The sequence below is a fragment of the Sceloporus occidentalis genome, unplaced genomic scaffold (genome assembly GCF_023333645.1).
Source record: "Sceloporus occidentalis isolate IW3139 unplaced genomic scaffold, rSceOcc1.0.p SCAF_1, whole genome shotgun sequence".
Taxonomy (NCBI): domain Eukaryota; kingdom Metazoa; phylum Chordata; class Lepidosauria; order Squamata; family Phrynosomatidae; genus Sceloporus; species Sceloporus occidentalis.
Window position 1 is genome coordinate 22,693,963 of NW_028316981.1, and position 6,726 is coordinate 22,700,688.

Consider the following 6,726-nt stretch of genomic DNA (forward strand, 5'->3'; position numbering starts at 1 on the left):
ATAAGGCTTTTTACCTTTTCATTCTCTCTCGAATGAGATCTGAGATGGCAGAAAGCATCACTGGGAAGAAAACATGTGGGATTCACCAGGAGCCTTTCAAACTCCTGGGTGATCTTGGGCAAATCACATGCACTCAGGAGTTTATCACACAGGATGGGAGGCTCTCAATTTCAAAAGAGAAGATAGTGAGGTCAACTCGAAAATTCAAGCAATTACGTGATTACTTATCACATCTTAAATTCACTGTAATGGCCTCCTCAAATGTGACCCAGATTCTGTGCAAAGTAAGCCATCACATCGGTGGGTTCTTAATTGCGAATTGACACCCTTGTGCATGCTCAGTGAGACTCCAGATGACTGGAGCATAGCATATTTAGGCGAGTGAGAGAGAGGAACCAAGGAACCCCACAATTTACAAAAAGGGGGGGGGGGGAAGAATGGTTGAAAGAACATGCGCTATTCACATTAAAATGAGCATATATTCACTCTTGTCATGTGAAAACGTGAATATAATGGTTATCCAATAGCTCCCGGTCCATGCCTCTTAATTAGCAGGCAGCAGCCCCCTCTCCGCAATGCTGAAGGACAAGTGGAAGCAAAATTGAAACGGAATTGCAGCAAGGCTTCATGGCAACCTCCCCCCCATTTCTGGATTGGGGAGGGGGAACCAGGATCAAAGGAGACATGCACATCACACCAAACAACAGTGCACTGAGTGCGAAGTTGCGTAGGAAAAGGGTTTGTGACTTCACTAGTTCACTGAATTTACTTAACTGTGGATTGATGCGTGATTGCGTTCAGAGTGTGTTCGGACTGCCAGTGATCGTGTGTGGTAACCTTTCGTGCAATAACGTGAATATGCATGATTGCGTTCAGAATGACACTTGATAATACTTCCAATTTCAGTCGTGAGATATCCTCCTCAGCCTCAGGAAAGCAATGGCAAACTTCTCTACAAGTCTTGCCAAGAAAACCCAAGTGATAGGTTCACCTGAGGGTCACCATAAGTCAAACATGACCTGGAGGCACATAACAACAATTCTGTCAACATCACCTGGGCCATATGTGCCATATGTTTGTACATTATGTGAGGCTTGTGTATGTGTGTTGTGTGCCTTCAAAGTAGTTTCCAACATGTGACAACCCTAATCATGGTGTTTTCTTGGCAAGTTTCTTCAGAGGGGGTTTGCCATTGCCATTCCCTGAGGCTGTGGGAGAGAGTGAGTCACTGAAGGTTACCCAGTGGGTTTCCATGGCCCAGCAGGGATTCGAACAAATGATGTAGTCCTCTCTTTCTTCCATTTCAGACAGATGGCAGTATTACACTAATACTCTTGTGGAAGTACTGCACTCTTGAAAGGCACCAAGGCAAAATCTATATGAGTGTTACTCAAACTACTGGTCCTTGGGTCGGGACCAGTCCATAAATCATCAGCTGCCAGTCCCTGGAGAGTTTCCAGGAAAGGAAAAAAAAATTGGCAAATGTTCACATGTATGGTGCTGGTCTCTGGCACACTGGGTTGGGGAAATTCACTGTTCCTGTTTCAAATAGCCTGAGAAGCACTGATCTTGACTACGGCATACTCTAAATGTAATTTGAATGTGCTGCAGATTATTTTCAATCAGAGTTTGCTCCTTGCATGCCACTCTAGGTGTTTTTAATTTGACTCGTCATCACAAGCCTTGCAAACCACATGAGTTTCTTTTCAGTGTAAATTCAAATCAAGGGTGCACAGGTCTCTGCATTATTTGCATTAAACCTGGTAACATCTTGTCCACATGGATTAGGAATAGCAGCAGCCCTGTTTGTTTTTAAGATTTCCTAGTCCTGTGTGTATGCCCACATGTAGGCACACATTTTTGAATATCTTCAGATGGTTCATTTCTGATGTATTTATTTTTATTTTGAACACTTCAGCTCTGAATGACTACTTTGCACATCCTCCTCTGCTTTATCTCTGCCTTATACAGTACAATCCACAATGTGTTTACTCAGAAGTAAGCTATATTGACTTGAGTGGATCTACTCCCAGGTAGATGCCCATAGGATTTAATTTAATATTGGTGGGAATAGGGTTGAAGAAACTCTTCTAGAACATGGCCACATAGCCAAAAAAACCCTCAAAAAACTATGGATGCCGGCCATGAAAGCCTTTGACTTCACAAGAGTTGAAGAGGTTTGGAAGTGCATTAATTTAAACGGAACCAGCTCCTTTTTGTACTCAGAAGGTATTCCTACAACAACCCCACTCATACCTTCCACATCTTTCCTCATTTGTTCTTGCTGGGCAACATGTGCATCTCATCCCTCTACAGGCCATGCGATTCTGGGTATATGTGCAGGATTGAGAGCTAAAAGTACAAAAGGGCTAAATGCATAATAAATTTAATTATTTTCAGAAGTATGCATGTACAGACACCTGAACTGAAAAGAAGAAAACAACAAGGTTGTTCTTGCAGCAAACAAACAAACATAAGAATAAGATGGTCCCCCTGATTTTCTAGTAACCAAAGATATACCCTCTATCTGCCCTCTGATCCAGGATTAAAGCTGATACCAGGAATGGGTCACATGCAATATGATAAATGTAAACACAATAACATGTTACAGGGGGAAAAAGAATAAGAAGAAACCACAATCCTTTTATCCTGAGGGCAGGGAACCGTCTAATTAAAAAGATTGTATGTACAGCGCTGTGTAAATTTACAGCGCTTCATAAATAAAGGTTAATAATAATAATCCCATGTTTAAACTATTGTGTAGGTAGGAAGTAGTAGGCCTAAATATTCTGAAGGCATTTGATCCTGCCTGATCATGAAAATTAAACAAGGTAAGTCCTTAGTAGTTGGATGGGAGACCACCAAGGAATACCAGGTGCCTTCAAGTGGAGCAATGAAAGTTATAATACATCTCTTTAGAAAAAAACCAGAACAGTCTACTTCTACTAGGTTTTAGAACATATGGTGGCCATCCATTAATATATAAATATTTCATTGCTGTGCATATGCAACAAACTACTGTTTTTGGATTATTTTATGCAGTGGTTTATACATTTTTTAGGATACAGACCCCTGAGCATCTGATGAAAGCTACAGATTTCCTCTGAGGGCAGGAGACATATTCAGCTACTGGTTTGCATACAATTTATTTAACTGAATTCAAAACTGATTTCCTTCATACTGACTAGTGTTTAAGAACAATGTAAAAATAAAACAAAACACTAGAAAGATTATTTTTTTACTCTGAAATTCACTGTGACTGGGGGGGGGAGGGATAGAGTAATAGGAGGGAAGGAAGAAGGAAACAATAACTTTTGCTTGTCCACAGACCTCAGAAAGTTTCCACATACAGTACTAACTGCATTGTGTGTCTCATATTGCTTTGGTAGAAGTTTTGGAAGTGCTGTTTTGCATTACAGTAACTGGTGGAGTGTTTCATTTTTATTAAACTGGATCACTTTGAGTTTGTACATACCAATGGACTGGACAAGCTTCTTGGAAGTGTTAAGAAGACAACGTGCTCTCTCGATCCCTGTCCTCCTTGGTTGACCGCCCAGGGTGGTGATGCAGTAACATCATCATTACAACTCATAATTAATGCATCCTTCAGGGAGGGTAAATTTCCATCGAATTTGAAATTAGCAATAGTTAAACCTTTGCTCAAGAAACCCTCCCTGGACCCCCTGGTGAGAAATAATTATAGACTGGTCTCCTTGTTGCCATTCTTAGGTAAGGTGATCGAGAGAGTGGTCGCCTTCCAACTCCAAGCAGTCTTGGATGAAACTGATTATCCAGACCCAATTCAAACCAGCTTCAGAGCGGGATATGGAGTTGAGTCTGCCATGGTCGCCTTAGTCAATGATCTCCGTCTGGGCATTGACAGCAGAAGTGTGACCTTGTTGGTGCTTTTGGACATCTCAGCGGCTTTCGATACCATTGACCATGGTATCCTTCTGGAGAGCCTGAGGGAGCTAGGTATCAGGGGCACTGCGCTCCAGTGGTTCCGATCCTACCTCTCAGGCAGATTCCAGATGGTGCAGTTGGGGGACACTTGTTCCTCTAAGAGGGAACAAACATCAGGGAGCTATTTTGTCCCCCACTTTGTTTAACATTTACATGAAACCACTGGGAGAGATCATCCGGAGACACGGGGCGCGGTGTTATCAGTATGCTGATCACACTCAAATATGTTTCTCTGTGTGTCCGACTGATGCAGTGACTAAGGATGGCGTCTCTCCTCTGATTGCCTGCTTGGAGTCGGTAATGGGCTGGATGAGGAAAACAAACTCAGTCTGAATCCAGAGAAAACAGAAGTACTGGTGATAGGTTCCCCAGGCCCAGTGAAGGAAATTTTTCCACCTGTCCTGAATGGGGTCACACTTCCCCTGAAGGACGAAGTTCGCAGTTTAGGAGTACTTCTGGACTCGTCTCTGCAGCTGACATCTGAAGTAGATACGATGGTCAGAAGTGCTTGCTATCAGCTTCGGTTGATACGCCAGCTGCGACCCTACCTGGGCCAAAGGGACCTTGAAACTGTGGTACATGCTCTGGTAACCTCTCGCTTAGATTTCTGTAATGTGCTCTACATGGGGCAACCCTTGTACCAAGCCCGGAAGCTTCAGCTAGTACAAAACATGGCAGCCAGATTGGTCACTGGTGCATCCAGGTTTGACCATATAACACCTATTTTGAAAGATCTCCACTGGCAGCCCATTCGCTTCCAAGCGCAATACAAGGTGTTGGTTATCACCTATAAAGCCCTACATGGCTTGGGCCCAAGTTACTTGAGGGACCGCATCTCCCCATATAATCTGCCCTGCACACTTAGAACATCGGGAAGAACCTTCCAGATATGTCTCCACATCCCAGAGGGCTTTTTTCTGTAGTAGCCCCACGGATCTGGAATAGTCTTCCCGAGGAGATCCGTCTTATGACCCCCCCTGGAATCATTTAAAAAGAGACTTAAAACCTTTCTCTTTTGCCAAGCCTTCCCCTCTGTAGAATGAATAGTATTTTCGATGCGATTGATTCCCTGCCTTACCCTGCTGTATGTTGTCCATAGAGTTTGTAGAATTTTATACTGGAGTTTATTTATCCTGTTTTTATGAGATTGTGTAATGGTTTTTAATTAGTCTGTAACCCCACTTCGATCCTATGGGAAACACAAATAAAATTTATTATTATTATTATTATTATTATTATTATTATTAAATGTGTTAAGAACCTAAACTGCTAAAAGGAAAACAGCAGTGATTCAGATAAAGTTTGAGAATGCAGCTGGTTGCTCTTCGTTGTCTTCACATGAAAAGTTAATCTGTCTTTTTCCTTCAGAGAATATTCCAAGAGCTCTTTGAGAAAGGGAAATGGAGGAGCTCCCAGTAGCCTGGGTTGCTAAACTGGCACATATTTCTGATCTATAAGCCATTTTACCTTTAACCTTGAGACATTTTGTGTTCACTGCAGTAATTATACTTTATATTTCCTAAGTTCTCATCACACTTCTTGGTGCATTGGTTCAGCAGATCAAACAGCATCCCTTTAAGGAAGGCTACTACTACCGTTCCAAGGGATGGGGTTGAGCCTGGGAGAATCATGTAAAGTCTAACTCCAGTTGCATCTGGAATCCAACTCAAGGCCCTTCTGCTAATTCTCTCAGCTACTGTTGCGGGGAGGCAGAGTTGCTACAACTGGTGTGGAGTTCCATTTTCATCAGTGTCAATGGTGTTTATCACACTATACTCTTATAGTGCTACTATTCCACTTTAACTGCTCTAGCTGCCTCCTGTTGCATTCTGGGATTGGCAGTTTTAAGGAGGGGTATTTAGAATTCGCAGGCAGAGAGAATTCTAAATACCCCTCCTTAAAACTGCCAATCCCAGAATGCAACAGGAGGCAGCTAGAGCAGTTAAAGTGGAATAGTAGCACTATAAGAGTATAGTGTGATAAACACCAATGATGCACAAAACCAGCCCTGCCCCATGCTGGGGATTAGGGACTGTGGCTGTCTGATGTTTTGAATAATTGCACCTGATTTCAGAATTTTTTGTCATGTTCCTTCTCCTCAAACCAGGGCACATCAGCTATAAACTTAAAAGCATTTTCAGCTACAAAGTCTCATTCCCAGAACATGGGAGGTAGGAATGAAACAATACAGTACTTCCGACTTTGTACATTTTACTTTATATATCCATGGATTCTGCATCCAAAGATTCTGCATCCACAGCTTTAAAATATATAGCAAACCTTGATTTTGCTGTTTATATACCATATTTTGTTTGTGTTTGCCTTCAAGTCATTTCTCATATGGCAACCCTAAGGCAAACCTATCACAGGGTTTTCTGGGGCTGAGAGTCTGTAACTCATCAAAGGTCACCCAGTGGGTTTTCATGGCTAAGTGGGGAATCGAACTGTGGTCTCCAGAGTTGTAGTTCATTGCTCAAACCACTATACCCCACTGGCTCTGATACCATAATATCATACCATTAGATATAATGGGACTACAGCATCCACAGATTTTGGTATCCATGGGGGGAGGGGGAAGGAAGGTAGGTTCTGGAACCAAACCCAAGGAGATACCAAGGGCCTGCTGTTCAGAGACAGCTTTCCTTATGTCTGAAGGAAACCAGCATCAAGTTTATACAGCTGGGACTAGTAGGGAACAACTTCCAGGTCAGAGGGAAAAATATTCCTGGCACATCTGTGCCTTCCCAGCTCTATTGTTAGAAA